We start from the raw sequence: 22935 nt of genomic DNA on the forward strand, positions 1-22935 counted from the left end.
ATCTGAAAGCTTGCCATGCCCCTCACAAGGACTTCCAGTGAATATGAGTCATAGAGAATACTGACAGATACTTTCATCATTCTAAATAATTGTAAATTATAACCCTATGAATAACAATGGTCTTCATGATAATATCAATAATAACACCTTCATGATAACCCGAAGCTACTGTTGTGTTTTTTGTGAAGCCTTAAGCAAAAGGACAAACAGATTTTGTGGGTTCAGATCAGTTTGTTTCATAATAATGCTTTTATTATAATGCCAGCACAAACCTGATTTTTATCTTTTGTGATTTTCACCATAACAAAATACTTCATATGTCCAGAGTGCACAGAATTGGACAGAAAAGTATTCCTTAAACTCTAAATCAGTAACTGTTTACATGTTTACATTGTATATGGAACTTTAAGGTTTTCTTTTTCATGGCGTTTTTTGCTATGGGAGAACCAAACTGTATGCTTCAATGGCTTTGCTGTGTTTTAAAGGAGCATTTCAACAGCCAAAAAGAGCATTTCGATATCAGTTACTCACCCCGTGTTATTTTGATTTCCTGAAGAGAACTTTGCTTTTCTTGCATGCCTCTGGTGAACGAAGAATCCAAAAAAGAAAAGAATTCTTGATGAAATTAAGTCATAGGAGACCATGTGTAACAACAGCAAAACCTTATCAAAATATCTATTTACAAACTCTCACACAACTCTTGCAGTATAATCCAAGTCTCATTTATCCAGTCGTATGCTCAGTACTTCTCAAACAGACAGCCCTTTCCTACAGGGAACTGAACAGAGAGTGACATTTGAATATGTATGCATATATGTATATTTGTAGACAAAATTTTCTGCAGGAATTTCAATGGCCAAAAGGACTATTGGTTTATCAGTTACTCAACCCATGTTATGTTGAATTTCTGAAGAGAACTGTGATTTTCTCGCATGCCTCTGGTGAACGAAGAATCCAAAAACTGAGAAAATTCTTGATGATTGAAACTACATTGAAACACCTGTTTACAAACTCTCACACAAATCATGCGGGTAACTGAACAAGGGTGAAAGTCATCTATGCTCTCTTCACAGCCAGACTCCATTGACAAAAACAGTAATTTTACCTCATTGAATATGGGAGCTGCTGGTCTACTGCTGCCGCGATCAGTTAGTTTGTGCCTCTGTGTGACTTCTGTGAATCCAAACTAACCCTTTAAACACCGAAGTCACATAGTAACACTGTGACTGATCGAGTCAGTGGTGGACCAGCAGCTCATATGTTCAGGGAGGTAAAAGTACTGTTTTTTGTTGGTGGAGTCTGGCTTTAAAGAGAGCATATATAAATTTCTCTCTCCATTCAGTTCCCCATAGGAAAGGGCTGTCTGTTTGAGAAGTACTGAGCATACGACTGGATAAATGAGACTTGGATTATACTGCAAGAGCTGTGTGAGAGTTTGTAAACAGATATTTTGATAAGGTTTTGCTGTTGTTACACATGGTCTCCTATGACTTATTTTCATCAAGAATTCTTTTCTTTTTGGATTCTTCGTTCACCAGAGGCATGCAAGAAAAACAAAGTTCTCTTCAGGAATTCAAGAGAACACAGGGTGAGTAACTGATATGGAAATGGTCCTTTGGGACTGTTGAAATATTCCTTTAAAACACAACAAAGCCATTGAAGCATGCAGTTTGTAATGCATCCATTTCTTCTTTGGTGCTCTTATAGCAAAAAACGCCATGAAAAAGAAAACCCTAAAGTTCCATATACGATGTAAATTGATGAAAGCATCACTGGAGCGGCTGACCCCCAACTCCTCAGTGGTTTTGTGTCCCGCTTCTCTCCTTAAGTGAATCTCATGCTCTCTGTGTTTTACTGAGAAAGCAAAGTGGTCTATTTATAAAACCAGCAAAGGAGGGAAGTGAGGAAGAGAGAGGAGAGCAAATCGCTCTTGACTCCTGGTTCAGCGTAGAGTGGGACAAGTACAAACAATCTCTGTATCAATGCCGTTTCATAGTCTAACACTTCCCCTAGCAGTTGGAAATGTTTGTCTCTCCTCTTGTTGTCCTTTCTCTCTACTCTCATCGCTCCTGCTTGACTTTGATCTCACTTTCCCTCTTTGTTATTTGCCCCTCTCATATTTCATTTCCCACACACTTTCTCTTGTGTTCATCTCTCTCCATCTCTGCCTCTCAACCAGCACTAAGCACTGAAGTAATGCACAGTGGGTGATCTGATTCTCGTCTCAGACAATATTAGCAGGAGTGTAATACTCTCTACGGGCCACCTCAGTTGGCTGGGTTCCAGTATGTCAGCTAAGGACAGTAGCCAGGCATCCTTCCAGATAACTGATGGGTATTGATCCACTGATTGCTGTTTGATCAGGTATTTATTAAACAGATGCTTTGCTCAAGATCTCCACAAGCAATCATCCAACTGTATCACAGGTCTGTGGGTTATCCCGTCTTAAAATGTATGTACGCTTTCGCTTGACTTGTGCTTTTATGATGACTCTGCGACAGCGATAGCAGTGGCTGGAGGCATTATGTTTTCAGGTTTACAGTTTATCCCATTCTTGTGAACAAGATATCTTAGGAACACTGAGGGAATTTCTTCAAATTTGGCACAAACGTCCAGTTGGACTCAATAATGAACTGGTTAGATATTGGTCATCAGAGGTCAACGCTGCTGTGACCTCATCTGTTTCATTCTTGTGTATGTGATACCTCAAGAACACCATGAGGAAAGTTATTCAAGTTTGGCACAAACGTCCACATGGATTCAAATTGGAGAAGTTTATTGTCATGTGCACAATAAAAACCCAACGGTTTACACCACACAATGAAATTCTTTATCTCCAGGACATGGATTAATTGATTAACTGATTAGAATTTGGTGGTCAAACATCAAGGTAACTGTGAATCGCAATCTTCTCATTCTCGTATGTGCAATATCTCAAAACAGCTTTGAGGGAATTTCCTTAAATTTTGCACAAATGTCCATTTGGACTCACAAATTAATCTATTTGAATTTGGTGCTAAAAGGTCAAGGTCACTGTGACCCCATAAAAATGCTTTTGGCCATAACTCAAGAATTCCTACACCAATCATGACAAAATTTCACGCAAATGTCAAGTAGGATAAAATGATGACTTGATGACATTTTATCTCCATCAGGTCAAAGGTCAGCTTCACTGTGATGTCATAAAGTTCAGCAAAAACACTTTCCTTGCCATTACTCAACATCATAATAACTCAGAACAGAAGGGGAGACACTTGGTCAGATGCTGACTTGGTGGGTGCCCACCTTGAAACCATGCTGATTGTATAGTGTGTGAAGCATCCATGTTTTCACAGACATGGATGTAAACTATAGTGCAACTTGACTGGTTTGCGGATGCATATAACCTAATACTAGTTTTGTAGACAACATTTATTTAAACTTAAGTGGCCAGAAGAAAATAATGAACTGAATATCTCATCTATACATTTACCTGCCAGGCACAAGTGCACTTGTGTTTCTATGTTATACGAGGCAATACCCAATAGACCAAGTGATTGTCCTACATGCTGTGAATATTTGCCCATTGCAGTGGGAGCTGATTTATAACCTAATACACAGTCCAGTTAATGGTCTGTCAGCCCGAGCTTTCTTTATAGCACACCAGGTTCCGTAGGGGAAACCTGCGTAGGTGCTGTGAGCACATATGTGCATTTATGTGTTCGAATGTGTGTGTGTGTTTGTGGAGGAGGGGAAGCCCTTTTCTCATCATCACTCCTGTCCCAGTAGTAGAAGCCCCTTATATTAACCTTCGCTATTAATAGCACACACAGCAGGTTTCCCCTTTGTTTAGAGGGAATCCTTCCTTCTTGCTTTGGAGAGTTAAACAGCCAGCTGAGAACTGTTCATATTACACAGTTTATGTGCATTATCAATATGGAGGATCAAGATTTCTTTGTTGGATCAGTAGTTTTTTGTTGAACACAAAGAAAAAAAAGTAAAAATGTAAAAAATTCTATTTTATTAAATGAATGCTAATAAAAAAAACATCAGATGGAGGGATGATGATGGTTGGAATAGGGACTGAATAATAGAGGAGGTGGAGTGGGATTACAGTTTGAGGAGAGGCGGAGGTGAATGTATGAGAAAAGAAGGACACCACTGGGGAGCGTCAGCCTGTCAATGTGTTTAATAAGCTGAACTGATTTACAGGTTCGACCTACATTCTGTAGACTGCTCTACATCATATACCTTTGCTTAGAGCCAAACACAGCACGGCAAGGGTCTTTAATATTATCTTAGCTGTTTACAGTGAGCTTTAAGAGCTGAAAAGATGTTTTATTTAATTCATTTCAGTCAATTTGCAGTCAGCCCAGCAGATAAAGATGGCAACACATAAATAGATCCATATATGACGTATATGGAGAAGGAGGCATTCCCAAGTATAGAAAGAAATGAAATCTGCTGCGTTTATTTTTCACCATCCTCTTTCTTTACTGTACTCCTTATGTCTTTATATCAGCCAACAACAAAATTAAGCATGGAAGCAAAACAAACACAAGGCACAGAGCGAGGTGTAGAGAAGCATAACAAGCTAATCTGCATAGCAGAGTCTACCAAGCATGGCAGTGACCTTAAGACAAGAGAGACTCCCAAAAATTATGCATGATAAAATAAAGGAGTAAAGGAATACACAGTGCTCCCTTTTTAGCATAAACAGTGCTGCATAATAAGAGACAACCAGCTTTGTGGAGGCGGCGAGGATGGTGAATAGCATAACACCTAGAAAAGATAGCTACAAAGCTGCAGACTCACCGTTCAAGACCAACAAACAACAACACCAGGTGTTTGTAGCGAGAAATCGGCTGCATTTCCAGCTGTGATTGTGGCACCAAAACCATGTATTTCAAGCCTAAACATGAGCTTTTCCAAACCATAACCAAGTGTTTTTGTGCCTCAACATAACGACATGTTAACCACAGCACTGTTGAAGTGCAAAAAGAAAAGTTAAGTTTCAACATATCCACTACGTACCCATGGTTTGCAGAAATGTACAACATTTATTCTGCCGACTAGACTGAGTAAAAACAAGTATGGACAAAGACATACACTCAGCTAAAGGGTGTCAAATGAAAGAGTGAGTAAAAATTCAAAAGGTTTAGCAGCCCTACAAAACCTGTTTTCCAGGCTTGAGACATTTCAACTGAGTGAAACCCAAGAACAGATGTCAGTCAGCTGCTTGTGAATTTCTTGTTCCAGCAGAGTGGGCAGAGGATGAAAGACTTCAGTTAAAGTTGCCTGCTGTGTGACGTGCGTGATTCATTTTGCATCTTTATGGACCACAAGGTTTTACCTAGTAAAGCACACATAAACATACTCCTTCTTTCATCCCCTTATTGTTTAACCATCTTCCCCCTAGTGTTCATGAGCAGGCATGCAGCAACAACTGTTTGTACTACTGTAAATGTGGATCCTTTACTCTCTCTACCATCCATCCATCCATCCATCCATCCATCCATCCATCCATCCATGTGGTGAGTTAAGGCCATGTTTGTCTGTGTTTGTCTGTGTGTGTAGCTAAGTGCAATAATCGTCACCACAGTGAGGAAACAGGCAAATGATACCCACTTCCTCTCCTCTCTGCACTTCCACCCACTCATTGCTCATAGACATGTTATGGGGGGCTTAATATATCCCACCCACATAAATAATTCATAACCTCAAAAAACCACGTTCTACAATCCTTCCTGGTCTCCGTCTAGCCTTTTTTCTCCCTCATTCTTCAACCTCATTTGTCCATCTTCTAGTCCAGGTGTGCTTTTATTCAGCCATCTCGCAGGTTCAAGTTTGCTTTATTGTACGAATCATTTTCCACCTGCTAGAACACTGCAAAACACAGATTTGCAGATGTGATCACACTGGCCCACTGGACACACACACATAGACACACACATCTGCTCCTTGTTTTTTTTCTTCATGCCTCTTAGTGTATTGATCAAGTGTGCATCTGAAGTAGATTTCATAATGGGATGGTGATTGGAGAGCATTAGCAGTGGATGGTTACTTAGCCTTAGTAATTCTATCGCAAAGTCAAGGGTTCATTCACTTTCCTTCCATCTGTCTGGTCCCCTGTGTCCAAACGCCCAACCCAACAAGAACATAGCTCTATTTTTTTCCATTTTATATTTAGCATTATAGCATCTTGCCATGCCAGTAAGAAAATCTGTGACATGGCAGGAGGGTAACTCAGACTTTTCACCTTCCATCTGCTCCATCACTCCTCACTTATCAGCACCACACAGGGAAGAGGAGGCTTACAAAGCCACAAATCAGTGGTGAAGCTCAGTAGACATGAGCGGATTATTAGACAATTGAACCCTAAGTGCAAATATGCAAAAAGCCCAACCGCCTCTCCTACACGGGAGCAAGACACACAGACTTTGTCATGGTTTTGCCTATTTTGTTGTTGTTGTTTTGGGCTTTTCTGCAGTTGGTATGTGTTTTTTGTGGGGTTTTGTCCTTTTGTAGTCGTTGTGTGTGTCTGACATAATTTTGTGTATGTTTTTGTTGGGTGTCAGGTCATTTTGTGTCTCTTCTGTGGTCTTTTTGACTCACTTCCTGGTCTGTAGGTGTTAATTTGAGTGATATTTTGCAGCTAGAGTCCTGGGGGTGGCCCTGACACTTAGGACCCTTGGGCCTGTGTCCGGCCCACTCAGTAATCCATCCATGTCAGTAGAGATATCACTAGGTACTGGATTAAGGCATACAAGATGAATAAGTAGGCTTTTTATTCTCCTGACAACAGATAAAAAGGCAAACCCAGCTGACACAAAGCACCACAGGGAAAAAAACAAACCCTGATTTGAACAAAATCTCCAAAATTTTGTAGCTGTCTGTCCCAACTCTCTCTCTGCCCTATTTTAATAATTGCAAAACAGAACAGAAACAGGGAGCTGGCTGTAACAGCTTTGGGAGGAGTAGAAAAAAACAGAGAATTGTGATTTAGAGAAGAGCTAGAGATCAGGTCTGTTGAGACACACGGTATAGGGGGCAGAGAAGACGACAGTGCTTCTCATGAATATTATATTGCACCCTTAAAACTGACTTTAGACAGGTCACGTGTACAAAAAAATTGCAAACAATCTGACATACAAAGTCAAACCAGAAACTCAGAAGTAGGAACGAAGGCCTACAGAGTGAACAACGTGCAGAGCCACAAGAAGCCTGCAGAGGGAAGCCTATCCATACTGTGCGCTACTCCTCATGTGACTCTGTACCGACCCATGCACAGTCAGACAGGAGCCAGACAGTGGCATCTCCTCCCCAGCCTGAGGCTGCATGCAGGTCCAGGGGTCAGGCAGTGGAACCATCTGTGCCAGACACATCTATTTAAACAGTGATGATGGGAGATCAATACGAAGCAGTGAAGTGAATCACTCTTAATTAACCATGCTGAGTTTACCCCTTTGACCTGCATGATATGCAATATAGGTTCTTAGTTATGGAGATATGACATAATAAAGTGGTGCAGGTGGAAGTGAAAAAAGCAAAATGCATTTATGGGCTGCAGGATTAGAGAGTATTAAATTATTAAATTATTTCAAGTCCATCTTAAAACAACAAGCAATCAATATATGTTCTCTGAAGGAGTTATTTGTTAGTTGTTCCTCTCGTCCATACTGGCTATGAAAAGATCTCTTCTTAGGGTGTTTTCACAAACCAAACTCAGTCCTCTTAAAGTGCACCAAAAAGTGGACCAACAGAAAAGAGACTCAGTTCTCTTTCTGGTCAACTTCAGCTCTGATGGGGCCTTAGTCCTCTCTCTGTTCATACAATAGTTTATATATAATATATATTGATGTAGTTTATTTTTTCTACTTTGACGTGGCACTGCAGTGCAGTCATGAAGCCCCTCGCTTTCAGATGAACTTAAAATTGGAGGAAAACCTTAGCGTTTCTGTGCTGTAGACTGGTGTCATTTGATGTATTCTACATTTCACATCTGGAGACGTGCAGTAGTATCTTCCATGGACCAAACTACTCCTCGTCCTGCATCCTTGCTAGCATTACAGGCCGACGTGGTTTGATCTGTTTTTTCAAGCGTCCCAGTGCAATAGCATGTGATCTAGAGGGCTAAATACAATGGCAAAGAGCAAAGCAAACCTGGAGCGCTTTGTGTTCACAAGGCACAGGTTAAGCGAACCGCACTATGGACTTAAAGCAAACTGAACTCAGGCCACCCCTGAGGTAGTTTGAATTTGGTTCACTTCAGAGGGGTCTGAGTTCTCTTTGAGTGTTCACATAATGCACAAAAATGCTGAGTCACCACTCTGAGTCCACTTAGGGTGCGTTCAGACCTAGAGTTGTCTTGCTTTGGTCTGAATCAGGGACTGATTTTGTTCCAAAGTTGCATAATTGCCTAGAGTTGGTTTGTGTTCTCACAGCAGCATTTACAAGCGGACCAAATCAAATGCCGTGTGCGAGAAAGCTGCTCTTGATTGGTCAGAATTTCCATGCCAGAAAAATCCAGGAAGTAAACAAAACATTGAGGAAGAGTACACTTGCAAGATAAATGCGACACTTTCTAATGTCACAATGGAGGGACAACTACGCAGGTTGATTTTAGTGCTGGTCATCGTGGACTATATTGCTGTCATTGTTCATTTTAGTCAGACCATACAGTTTGAAAACGAGGAGCGGCTCCAACTAAAAAACAATGTTTTGATGCGTTGGATGTGCTGAATGTGCATATTAAGGCAGTACAGGAGGAGGTGCACATTAATAATCCTCCAGGACTGTAACATGCTCATGTTGAACCCAAACAATGTGTCATGTGACTGCAGTTGGTTCAGATCGAGGTCCGAACACGTTCTCACCACAAACAAACCGCACCAGAGTTAGTTTGTAACCGGACCGAGACCACCTCTTCAAGAAGGTCTCGGTCCGGTTGTTTTGAGTTCGACTGAACCGAACCAAACAGGACAGGTGTGAAAACACTCTAACAGGACTGAGTTCAGTTCATTGTGCAAACACCTTAAGTGAACTAAACATGGACTTGAGGTGAACCTCAGAGGAGTCTGAGTTCTGAGTGTTTACATAAGTGCAAAAAATGCTAAGTCATTGCTCTGAGTCCATTTAGAGGGCTGAAAAGGACCAAGTGTGAAAACACCCTTGAAGCAGTTTCAGTGATTTCAGTGTAACTGATGGGGAACAAAACCTACAACCATCTGTTCAGCAGTCAGATCCAGTGGATGTCTACAATTTTACTCATCACAGTCTGTGTGCAGGTCTTGTGGAGTACAAAACTTGCAGACCTGTATTTCCATGACAGTTTTGTGGTGATACAAAATTAGAATGACGTCAGAATTGTGATTGAAAATGAGAAGAGAGAGTTATTATGACTGTCGGTGGTAAAGAGAGCATAAGGGGCAGCCTGGCAGAGGTTAGGAAACAACCCTTTTTTAATCTCCTTAGTCTCCTTTCTCTCTCCCTCCCTCTCTCTCTCCCTCTCCCTCTCTCTCTCCATAAAGCGACATCGCTTTGGTTGGAGGACGAAGAAAAACAGGGATTTTGCAAGCGGGGAATTGGCCAAATTAAACGTAATCATGTTGTTGTTATATCACTCTCACATCTGGCCCCAGGGTGATTGGCCGGGGCACCTCCGCCGCGCCTGCTGTCGGCGCGGTCAGCCCGGGGGTGACAGGACGCGCAGTGTGGTCAGTCGATCCAGTGCGCACTAACCATGAGTCCGGCACGGCCCGGAGCGCCAAACTTTCACCAACAACGCCCGGAAGTTTGTCGGATCGCACTGAAGGTAGGACATTTTGCTCTCCTCGAACAGTCGCTTTCAACAAGTGCTACAGGTTCCTGTGTGATTTTTTTATTTATTTTAAATTCAACCAGCTGTTGCACGGTCGCATGAGCGGTGCGTCTGTTTGCCGCGGGAATAACGGAGAAATCACAGCTTATTTCTTTTACTGACCTCTTTTAGCTGCCTTCGTTCATACATACATTTAGGAAAGTTGAGAAAAATATATATGTAAATGGAATAAAGGGAAATTAAGGCTATTTTTTTCCATATATCTGCACAAATCTCTTCTTTTCAATAGTGTTATATGTCCATCACTGCTGAAATCACAGCTTTACGCTCATATTACTCAAGGACTTTATCAGTTTAAATCAATTTCAATTCAATAAGCTTTACTGGCATGACATGTCTTATGTGCTGCCAAAGCACAATTGCAATTACAAATGCACAGACATACATTTTAAAGGAGAAAAAACTCGTGAAGTGAAGGAGTAAATAAAAAGGAGTGTGATCTGTGATTAGATGAACTACATGTTGTGTTAGTTGTCTCTAAGGCTTTGACATATCTTGCTGAATCTATGGTGCTGACACTATTTCCTCCAAGTAGATGTAGCATTTTAGTCTGGTCATAGAGTGAATCAAAATCTTAATTTTTGTAAAGAACTATGCTCTGATGTCCTCATATGTGCTACACTGTGGCAGGAAATGTTGCTCTGTCTCCACCTGTCTCTGCAGACAGAGCTGACACAGCCTGTCTTCTCTAGGCAGCCAGGTCTGCCTGTGTCTGCCAGTCTCTATATGTCCAAGCTGTGATCACTGGCACTGTCAGTATCTTTCTCAGTCTCTGATCTGTCACAGCGGTCAGACAGTTTGCCATCGTGTACTGTCTGTTTAGGGCCAAATAGCACTGAAGTTCGTTTCTATCTCTATAGGGGGAAACTATGGTTTTCTCCTTTTCCATCTCAGTTGTTTTCAATTATGTTCGGGATTCTGTCAGCATTTTGTTTTGATTTTTCTTAGACTGGAATCTTGCATCGTGACTTTCAAGCAGTCGTGGTGTTTAATGAGTGCGTCATATGTGTTTCCTGAAAAATCTTGATCTACAAAGTATTTAATACAACTGCCACAAATATGAAACACAGTAAAAAGAAGGACTTTGAAATACATGAAATAGAGACCCTCAGGTGAAGAGCTTAATTTATTACTTCCTGTCTCTGGCCAAAGGAGACGATGTGCCTCTGCAGAGGGTAGCACTGCTCTTTGGTCAATGTCCTTTTGCTCCTTTGCATGTCAAAACATTGAAATATAGATCCCCCACTGTGGAATAATTCAGCTGAGGAGTTGTGGAAAGTGTCTTTAAATACAGCAAGTGTGCATGGAAATAATGTTTTTCTTAAAATATGGTCTGTTGTGTTGATGCTGGTAGTTTCTTTTTGTGGTGATCACCAGCTGAAAGCCATAATGTACCACAATGTCTTATTCAGCACCATCGGTAACATTCTCATGAGGTGGTTTAATTCAGTAGACTCATGTCCAAGTTGGTAAACTGTTACTGAGAGAGAAAACAGGGATCAAAAATGGTGGCTATTTTATAAGCAGATGAGGAGATTCACTAAATATGCATGGTGCACTTTGGCATCTGTGTGTGTGTGTGTCTGGATGACGTGCACGTGTGTCACTTGTTTGTACGCCACCTGAGATTAGTGATATGTAATAGAGTCGGACCAGATGGCCATATTTTCCTCGTCTGGATCTGGCACAAAAAAAGGCTTCTAAAAAAAATAACAATATTCCTGTGAATGAGACAGGCTTAATCCCCACTGTGGAGGAGGAACGCCAGGATGGGATGGGTAGATGGTGGGAGGGATGAGAGCATGTGGGTTTTATTGCTTTTGAGGTAAAATGAAATTATGACATTTAACTTTATGGCCCTGTGAGCAAATGACCTGTTGTTGCACAATGATGGGAAAAAGTCATGAAGAGTTCAATGAAGATGTTAAGTAACATTAAGAGACATTTGTATGAATACTGAAATTGGTGAGGTATGTAAGTGAAGACACACCACAACATTGCTGGTTAAATAGAAGTGACTAGAAAGGACCAGTTAGATGGTTTGTCAACTGTATTTCGCTTTTCAGGCTACAGACACAATACATATCAAAGACAAATTTTTGCAGTGGAGAGCGATAACACTTTTTTCCTCTTCAGTCTCCTTTGTTTTAAGAATTATGAGAATCGGTATCTTGAGAGGCACTCTCAGAGACAAAACGGCTTCTTAAAGGGATAGATCAGCATTTTCTTGAGTGGGCTTGTATCCGGTACTTATCCACAGTCAGTGTATTACCGACAGTAGATGATGGTCGTCACTTCCCCAGTTTGGAGAAGCAGACTGGAGTACTGCCACAGAAGATAAACAATGTGCTGCTGTGGATTGGGAACAAGAGCGAAATGCATTTTAACCACCTAAAAAAAGTCACACCTGAGAAACTGTGAAGTGTGCGCTATATTTAGAATACTTTAACCACTTGACCTTGCTGTCATATAGCCCTATCAAAACTGGAGCCACTGTGGTCTCTTCAAACTCAGTCTTACTCCAAGACTTGCGGCACCAGAAACCAACAAAAAAAGGCATCCTTTAACATCGCCATAATATGCAGCTGGTTGTCGTTATAGTTTAACGGCGCCTGGCGGTGTCAGGTGGAAACGCTGTGGGACAAGGATGAAAGTATAGGCAGCGAAAGTCCATCTGGGGCGGGCAGGAGGGGTCATGGATGGGTCCAACACTGACTATTGATAAGTTCCTCATACAACCCCACTTAAAAAAAAATCCAAACTTTGAGCGCTCTAAAATATTTTGAGTAATGGGATCTTACTTTTTCAGCGTATTAACTGATGTGCTATTAATTAGATCCTGTCTTCATCATGAAGACAGAGTTGAGGTGTTTGCTGTTATATACAGCTATGCTTTGTCTTCTGGCCAGGTTTCTGCACATTTGGTGGATGTGTTTCACAGTTGCATCATAAGTACAGACAGACCCATGCTGGTGCCTCAGTCTCTGTGCCAGTAATTGAGGATGCCCTGTCAAAGCAGCAAGAGTTGACTTGGCTGACATGTCTATTTTTCTTCCCCACACACATCCACCAGCAGCAGTCATAGCTTGTCCATATCATGAAGTAATGTGTTACTGTGACTCATATACAGTATATGGCTTTGTACCTCAGAGATGATATATATTTTTCTGAACTCAGAGCATGAGGCAGTGAGCTGTCAGGTCCCATCAAATGGCACTTTGAGATGTTTGTGTTAAAGGTATACCATACTGTAGATCTATAGGTCTAATTTCTTTTTCTTTTCCTTTTTTGCAGTGTGAGTGAATGCTGTACTTAATCTGTTGATTTATTCCTCTGATTGAATGAATGACTTTACCTGTTGGGAAGGATGTAGGCCTATAACTGCCTCCAGTACTGTCCGTTGTTAATTTATCAGGAAGTGATTTGGACTGTACTTTGCTCATGGTGTGGTGGATGTTTGTGCGTGTGTGCGTGTGTGTGTGTGTGTGTGTGTGTGTGTGTGTAGGTGTATGTATGTGTGTGTCTTGTCAAAAGGCCAAGGGAGGATTTTGGTCCCAGCTGCTGTGCACTGGGACTTGGCCTGGAGCCTGCAGACACACCCATGTCAGCATCAGCAGCTTACCTCTTATGAATGCCTCGCGGAGAGACTGCACGTAGACCACAAATCTGCTCCAGACAGACATATGGAGTAGGGACGGATGGGTAGTATCTCACAGTTTGTCAAGAATTTTTTTATTTCAGCTCTCTTTAATTCAGCATGATTTGCATGTGTCATCCAAAACGATGCACTGGAGAACAGTCTCCCCCTTCACTCTGGGCTGGACAAGGCTGTGGATTGTATTCAAGCTACAGTTACTGTAGGGATAATCTTCTGTAATCAATAACAACATAAATCTTTTTATGTTAACATCACAGTCATGTTTATACTCACAACTGTCCCCTAGAAATAGCATTAGAAAATAAAATAACCCTGAGGCAAGGGGACTATGAATGGGCAAATCAAATGTTACGCATTTATAAAAATGTCAATAGAATTATAAGATATGATGAAATAACTACTGGAGGGAAACTGATACAGTCTACTATAATAGTCTCCTTTAATGGGAACATATTCACACATTCACATTTTAATGGTGTAAACCATATTTAGCATTGCAGGACATGTTTTTCATACGCAGTGCAGTCTTTGCTGTAGAACTTTTGATGTCTGAGTGCATGACCGTGTGTGTGTTTGTTTGAATATGTTATCTTTGCTCACTTTTCTCTAAGGATGCCCTGCCAGTCAGAAAGTGTCATTGCAGCTTGGTCATCACAAATTCAAAACAGAAGGCTGAGTGTGCACTCGTACAGCATACAGTATAGCGTCCCCTCATATAACCGCCACACACTGACTGAAGATCATCGAGAGTCCATTTTTTGTGTCTATTTTGAGCTTCATTAATAAGCGTTTGGCTCTGGTTGTGTAAACTGCATTACCAAATGGACATTTGTAATTCATATTTCAGTAAGTGACTTAAAAGCTAGAGAGAGGGGGAGAGAGGTGGATAAGGCTACGATAGTCTAAAAATCTGTTATTCAGATAATAGATGTTTTGATAATTAAAATATATTCCCAACTACCATCTGTATTACTGTCTGGAAATGTTAACAGGCTTGTTTTTACCCATAAATAAGGAAGATTCATGATGGTAAAGGAGAACAAGACTGTTGTCTGCTGTGTATTTCATTTGTACACAACTGCATTATTAATATATAAACTGTTTTTTCTGTAAAATGCCAAAAAATAGTAAAAAAAAAACCTTATAATTTCCCATGTTGGTGAAGAGTCTCAGTCATCCAGGTCATGGTAATCTTAAAAGCTATATCCTAGCAGATTCTCAAGCAAGTCCAGTTGCCTACAATAAAGCACTTAAGAATATAATTTTAATATAATTTCCCACAGCCCAGTGGTATTCAGTAAATTGTTTTATTTGACCAGCAGTCCAACTGTCATACAGTAAATGACAAAGAAAAGAGTCAGGTCCTCATATTTGGCATTTTGGATTAAAATTGACAAAAAGATCTATTCATCGACTAATTATTGCATTTCTAATTTCCATTGTTGAATCATGACCACAATTTTTGTGTAATTTTAACCAAGTGGCTTAGTTGCTTAACATTACAGAGGAATTCCACAGATTTTACACATAAGTTTGTTTTAGAGGTCTTGAAAACCACTGCACTATGTGAGAAAAACTTGTGTAAAGCTGTTTGTGGCTCCTGAGGGAGTTGAGTGAAATCTGATAAATCTAAATCGGGGTGTCAGTTGGAGCTGAAGACTGCAAGTTTAAAAAAGAAAAAAAAATCTGGGGGTGTAGAGTTACAAAGAAGTGATTTTACAACATTTCTGTAGTCTGTTCCAGGGGCGTTTCCAAGGAGTGGCTGGGCCTGGCCCCTGAAATCTGATTGGCCACCCTAGGTGGGACCCAGTTAATGCTATGATTGGCTATCCAACTTAATCAAAGACAGGACCTCAGTTTGCACCATAGGAACAGAATAAGAGTAGACTGGACATTCCCATTCAAATCAACATAACATGGTCAGAGCGGTGGCCATTTTCATGTGTACGGTTGCCATTGCAAAGAACTGTGACTTGAGTTCGGCATAGAGCTGTCGCCATCTTGTTTTTTTAGAGCCAGAGGTGACCATGTTTGGGCGAGAGGGTGGCGCTGTGGAGGAGGGAGGGGTGGATCTGATTGAGAAGATGAGGACACTATCAAGGGACAGCTTGCCACTCAAAGTGACTCGCCCCTAATTATGCCTGACTTTAAGCCTTAAAGGGATAGTGCACCCATAAATGAAAATTCAGCCATTATCTACTCACCCATATGCCAATGGAGGCTCAGGTGAAGTTTTAGAGTCCTCACATCCCTTGCGGAGATCCAAGGGGAGAGAGGGTAGCAACACAACTCCACCTAATGGAGGCTTACGGCGCCCCAGATTCAAACGTCCAAAAACACATAATTGAAAGCACAAAATATCTCCATACTGCTCGTCCGTAGTGATCCAAGTGTCCTGAAGCCCCGACATAAAAAGTTGTTTGGAAAAACGTTATTTGAACTCTATTTTTAGCCTCATTGTAGCCTGTAGCTCTAACTGCCTCTCTGTGCACTGCACTCACGTGTGTGCGCTTGTGTGAGACCGTGAGACATGGGCACCACGTTCATGTGTTCACATGCTTTCGTTGGTCTCGCACGCAAGAAACTTCACCTGAGCCTCCACTGGCATATGGGTGAGTAGATAATGGGTGAATTTTCATTTTTGGGTGCACTATCCCTTTAATAACATTAAAACGTGTGAGTTATATAGAAATTCACCTGCCATACAGTTGTCATGAAGGGAGAAATTAACTATAGAGACCAAAACCTTTTTTTGTACCAGGCTGTGAATGTGTTTATTTTTGCTAAAGAACTGCATTTCAGTCAGGACCACTTTTGTCAAATAAAACTTTGTTTCCATTTGCAGCGTTATATTTAGCAGTATGGCTCTGTTCTGGGGCCTCTCTACTTTTCCTAGGGCTATGCAGAAAGCCTCTTCCATGGGCCTACGTGGAAAGCCTAAGGCAGGGAATGCAGCAGCAAAGACCCCCCAGGAACAGAACAGAGCATCAGTGACAAACAGAAATGACACTGATAAGTCACACACAGCATGAAAAGGAGGAGCTGGGGTGGAGGCGGCTTGCAAAGGAAGCAGCAACAGTAGGCAGGTCAGAGCAGTTTAAATAGGGCGTCCTGAATGAGACCGGCCAATCGGTTGCATAGAAAGGAATCATGTGATCAATCCGCTGCTCCATCAGTTGACTAGGCTGTTTGAGATCAGCTGGTGGAACTGAGCTTGACATTGTGAACTGACATTCTGAACTAACGCTATGCTCAATTTTTTTGGCACTTTAGCGCTTCACTTTTCAGCCCTGAGGGTTGCCGCTTGGCATCAATAAGGGACAGACAAAAGGAAAACGCTGTCTTAAGCATGTGCCGTAGGTCAAAACAGAGTTCTCAAATTAGTGAGTGTGACACTTTACGGCCCTACTGATGTGTGTTGTCACGTTAACAACTAACAGCAATCACCATTTTCTTTAGAACTTGTCAAATGACAATGGCGAACCCTTCAATGTCCAGTCTACTCTCATCCTATTTCTGTGGCTTTGTGGACCACTTAAAGTCTGGACGCACTACTGGTCTGCTCCTCATTTCTGCTTGAACGTCATGACTGTGGCTGCGTTCGCTGTTACTAACACACCTGAGCTAAACTTTCCCTCTGGGGATCAATAAAGGTTTATCTTATCATTGTGCTTAATGTAGATGCCAGGTTTTGACCAAGAAAAGAAAAGCATGGAAAAAAAGAGACAAAATTTCGGGTTCTGCTGCTTCAAGTTTGACCTTTTGTCTTTAAACTGTCCATCATGAGTCTAACAATGTTTTCCAAGTGCAATCCTAAACTGATGGAGTACGCTTTCAACCATACTTGAAATACATTTTAGTTTCTACACATTGATTCTGAAGCCACATCAGTAGTAAGACGTTAAAAGTAAATGCTTTGCCCATTCTGATCACAGAGATACAGAGAAATATGCGACCCAGGCAGCCTGTTTCCCAATGTGTGTATCTGTGTGTATGTGTGCGCGTGTGTGTTACTTTTTGTGTTTGTGTGCCTATCTGTGATGGCTCGCTAGTATCTGTGTTGATCTGACAGAAGAGATCCCTCGGCTTATAGCACTGAGCTGCCCAGCCTGCATTAATCTGCTTAATAGGGTCAAAATTCTGGTCCAAAAATACCAGCTCTACCAACCAATGCCTTCACACCGCCACAGACCCCTCACCACATAACAGGGACATAACAAAAGGTCTGACACACAAGGTCAAACACACTGTATTTACTGTACCTTGAAGTGAGAATGCCTCCCACGGTACTTCTTTACGCTGAATGAAAAGTTAACACTTGTGCAAGCGCACTTAACAGAATCACCGACTGCGCTCGGCCGCAAACATCTGGCACACTGCAGATTTATTCTTGTGATAATAAATATAATTCAGTAAAGTGTGTTGGAATATGGACCTCAGTTTGTGATGAGGAGAATGAACGTTCATTTAAAGGTTTATGTGTCAAGCAGGAGGCATGAACAATTTAAACAGATCCATCAGTGAAAGCTTTGAGCACATTTGCATCCCAGTTTAACAGCATCGTATACGGGCCTAGTTTACACAGTGTATAATTCAGGATAGTGTTAGTGTAGTACAGTGTAGTGTCATACATCAGTATATAATAACGTATATCAGAGATCAGAAAGGATAAATAACAGGGACTGAAGTCATAACAGTGACAGTAGAAAACTAAACCTGGTGACTGGTGGCTGATAACAAAAGCATACCTGAGATCCATTTAGATTAAAATGTGGGATATCAGCCGGGATAAGCAGCAAGCAAAAGATCACTTTAAACTTAAAGGGGACCTATTGTGTTGTTTTTTTTTCAGTTTATACTTGTATTTTAGGTCTACTAGAACATGTGTGCATGGTTTAATGGTCAGAAAACACTTTATTTTCCTATACTGTCTGTGCTTGTACACCCATATTCTCCTTCTGTCTGAAACGCTCAGATTTAGTCCCCTCCCAAAATCTTCCATATCTTGGCATTGCTGCACCTTCTGTGCAGCTGGGGAATGACTGGGAATGCTGTGAAAAATCCCAAATAAAATCTTCTTAACACAAGCAGGCATGTTCGAGCAGGAATATGATCTGAAATAAGGGAGAAAATTAAAATTGTCGTAGCTATGTGAAGCAGTGTAGGCTACATAATGTAAACACTTGCAGTAGCATACCTGGAGCACATGACCATGTGAAGAAATCCGCCATGATGGGATGTCAGCTTGTTGCTGAAGTAGAAAATTACGCTGGAACGTTTAGAACTGTCTGAGGTTTTTGATCACAGGGATTACTTTTAAACATGTTTACCTCGTTTTGTTTTTGTTTTTTTTTTGAAACTCTGGCTGATTTAATTAAATTTTTAATTCAATTTTATTTATAAAGCCCAATATCACAAATCACAATTTGCCTCAAGGGGCTTTACAGCATACAACATCCCTCTGTCCTTTGGACCCTCACAGCAAATAAGGAAAAAGAAATGAAACCTCAGGAAGAGCAAGTTAGGAGGGATCCCTCCTCTAGGACGGACAGACGTGCAATAGATGTCGTACAGAACAGATCAACATGATACATTTACTGTAATCCATATGACAAAATGAGACATAAAGACAGACAGAGAGATAGATGGCAAACAGTAATGACAATAGCTACAATAACATTAATTTCAGTAATAATATTATAATAACAATAGTATTTTGGTAGCATATATGTTACAAGTCTAAATTAATATATGATAGTATATGTATGTGACAATAATAATCAAATGTGTATAATAATAGCAGAAGTATGACTAATAATAACAGCAGTAGTAGGAGGCATCAGGCAGGATCACGGCAGCAGTGTAACCACGAGCCACGATCAAGGGAACCTGCGAGACAGTGAAGCACAAAGGCTCCGGTTTCATACAAACATCCGACACTGTAACACTAAACATATATATATATATATATATATATGTATGTATGTATAACAGAAAATAGGGAAATGCATAATATGTCCCCTTTAACGAAGCCTCAAACCTGACTGAAATTACTTTGGACACACATACACTTATACACAAAGACAAACACACACATGAAAACCCTGCCAGCTAATGTCAGGGCAGAAGGTTAGGGAGCCATTATGTGTATCAGGCTTGACCTCTGTGGTTATTAAACCTTTAATGCTTAAAAGGTCTGAAGTCAGCAGTCTGGGTCCTCCTCACTCAACAAAGAGCTTTAAAGTCAAACAACAAAATGGACTTAATGTCTCTTAATGGGAAGGAGGCGTGAATGTAAATGAGCTCAGTTGAGGAGACACAGTGTGTGTGGCTGTGTTTTATTTGCATGATTGTGTGTTTATCTTCACACTACTAACCTGACCAGTTATAAAGGGATGCTTTGAATTTGCTGCCCTTTGTCTAAATTCATTTATATTGTTATGTGGAAACACTGCATGTGTTACATGGGTTTATATAGGAAATCCTCTGTTGCATTTTTGTTAGTAAATTGTATAAAAGCTTTTCATTCGTAAGGTTAATATTGAAGATATACATGCATCACTTGCCGACCAGCTATAGCAAAGGATTGTAGTTAAGCTAGATCTGCCTGAACATCTGTTCATGTTTACACACATGTGGTAAAGTCACAGCGGTCAGCTTACTAAAATGTACAGTAGCTCAGCTCAGCACAACATGCAGCACCATATTTCTGATGCAGATTCCCATATTGTCTCACATGTAGGGATTTTTTTCTGCCAACCATATACAGTGCATGCCTGTATTAGTTTTCACATGTAGCATGAGTTGTTATCTCATGGACTGATCCCACTATGACTCCCTGTGTATTAATAGCAGGGCGAGAATAGTCAGAGCACCATGGGTTGGCTTGGGCCCCATATGACACCTCTGTTTTACGCTGTCCTAACACAAGTCAAGGTCGCACTGTCTCCTTAGAAGCATTTTGTCCTCACTGCTACTGAGCACAGCTGCTAGTGTCTTTTTCCATGCATCTGTGAATGTATTACAGTGTATGATATAACATACATCTTAAATATCTGTTCATGGTTTATTGATATTTAATTAAGTTTTTGATTTTCATTCTTTTGAGATGTAAGCCCTGTTAACCGCTAAATCAATTCTTTTCCCACATTTTAAATTACTGCAATCCAAGACTTTATTCATTAACTAAATAATAATAATATATTCTAAGAGTCATCCTAAATTTTATGATCTTAAAGGAATAGTTTCCCCCAAAAATGACTATTTGTATAACAGTTACTTAACACGTGTTACCTTGAATTTGTGAATTGTTTTTCTCACGTCTCCACCATGAGTGGAGAATCCAAAAGAAGCAAACATTCTTCATGAATTCAAGTAAACAGGGGTACACATTTAACAACAGCATAACTATATAACAATATCTGGTTACAAACTCTCACACAACTCCTGCAGCATCATTTTTAAGTGTCATTTGAACCAGTTGTTTGTTTGGTACTCTCCAAACACATGCATTTTTGCTAAAACACTATGATTTATAACACATCCGTACAAACAGTCGCATGCATGGTCAAGCAGCGTGCCAGGGTGTGCGTGTGCGTGTGAACTGTGCTCAAGCAGAGCTCATACACACATGCACATGTGAGAGTCTGTAAACAGCTGTTTTGATATATTTTCACTGTTGTTAAATGTGGACCTCAGTGACTTTAATTAAAGTATGAAGTTGAATATTTAATCAAAGTTNAAACAGTCGCATGCATGGTCAAGCAGCGTGCCAGGGTGTGCATGTGCGTGTGAACTGTGCTCAAGCAGAGCTCATACACACATGCACATGTGAGAGTTGCTGTTTTGATATATTTTCACTGTTGTTAAATGTGGACCCCAGTGACTTTAATTAAAGTATGAAGTTGAATATTTAATCAAAGTTTAACATTAATTTAATCAGATTAAGTTCTTGTAATCGCCGTTCATTATAGAGGCATGCAAAAACAGTTTTTTTCACAAATTTGACATAACATGGCGGATAATTTGTATACAAATGATCATTTTTGGGTAAAGTATTCCTTTAACAAAAGTAGGCTACATCTTGTTTGATTGTTTTTATGCATCCACTTTGAATGTGTACATATGCAAGTTCATAATGTTTTTTTCTATTAACGCAAAACTATCTGGATTAATTTGATATGAAGTCCACATTGATTACATTGTTTTTGTGTAGTTTTTTTGACATGCTGTCAACCGTAAACATACAAATACATAGTCAAAGGTCTACACCCAACAACAATTGAGAATCACAACATAATACTGTGATTTTAAAGACAGTATAACATAGGGGTGTCAAACTCATCTTAGCTCACGGACCACATACAGTCCGATTTGATCGCAGCTGGGCCGGACCAGTAAAACTATTGCATAATATTCTAAAAATAAAAAAACATTTTCAAATGTTTCCCTTTTTTTGTTTAAAGCCTCAGTGTGTAAAAATGGTGAGTAACAGTGACATCAGCGGTCACATTCTAGATTGCAGCGCTCATTCACTCACCCCTCCTGTCGGGTAAGTGACAGTGGCCTCGTAGGAGTTTTTCGAGTTTTTCAGGAGTATCTAGCGACGAGGTGAATATTTATTTAGGAATCTAAACCATGTTACGATATGTTATAGCTTACCAGTGAGATGCAGGTTATCTGTGAGATATATGTTAAGAGTGTTTTATTTCGAATTGTTTTGGTAACACGAGCAAACATTAGCACAGTAATGCTAAAATAACACGTTTTATGTGATAGTCACGGCACAGTGTGGTAAATATAGGTTGGAACGATTATAATACATGCGTTTCCAGAGTGTTCTTCTACAGGACACAGGGAGATGAGGAAGAGGGAGAGGGAGATGGAGAGGAGGAAGACCAGGGAGAGGAAGGGGGCAGAGGCGGTGCAGGAACGGCCAGGTGAAGAGGTGTGTCTCGGCTCCCCAGAGGGAAGAGGAGGAGGAGAGGGCGGCAGCCTTCGCAGCAGTGCGAGAGGAATCAACAGATTAGGCTGTAGGCTAGGCTAACCATTTAGCTGTAGCTCTGGGATAACATTAGCCAAGGCTAGGATAACTTTAGCATGTAAACGTAGCCATCACTCGAACTTAGACGAGAGCGAAAAGTAGTTGCAAACATGAAGCCAAAATGATTTTAAAATATCAGATTGAATTACCTGTCTAGCACAAAGCAGGCAACCTCCGCATCCCTTGTGAAAGTCATCCACTGGGCCGGATTGGACCCTTTGGCCACCCGGCTCTGGCCCCCAGGCCATATGTATGACACCTCTGGTATAACAGAAGGAACGCCAAGAAAGTCCAAGATAAAATTGGCAAGTTTGACTGTGATTCATTTAGTGGAGTGGGTGTTCGTGACAGGTTCTCATAACGACACTACTGAGA

General features: G+C 40.8%; 1 protein-coding gene across 2 annotated transcripts in view; it reads left to right on the forward strand.

Moving 5' to 3' along the window:
- kcna10a (potassium voltage-gated channel, shaker-related subfamily, member 10a) overlaps window positions 1–22935 on the forward strand; it is a 44770-nt gene that overhangs the window by 10861 nt on the left and 10974 nt on the right. Inside the window, exon 1 of one of the 2 annotated variants that reach the window (XM_050066072.1) lies at window positions 9692–9793. The exons of the other annotated variant lie outside the window; for it this stretch is intronic. The gene's annotated coding sequence lies outside the window, so the exon portion shown is untranslated. Of the gene's footprint in view, window positions 1–9691; window positions 9794–22935 lie in introns of those variants that run through there. 2 annotated transcript variants of the gene reach the window in all.

This window comes from Epinephelus moara, chromosome 16 (assembly GCF_006386435.1).
Source record: "Epinephelus moara isolate mb chromosome 16, YSFRI_EMoa_1.0, whole genome shotgun sequence".
Lineage (NCBI taxonomy): Eukaryota > Metazoa > Chordata > Actinopteri > Perciformes > Serranidae > Epinephelus > Epinephelus moara.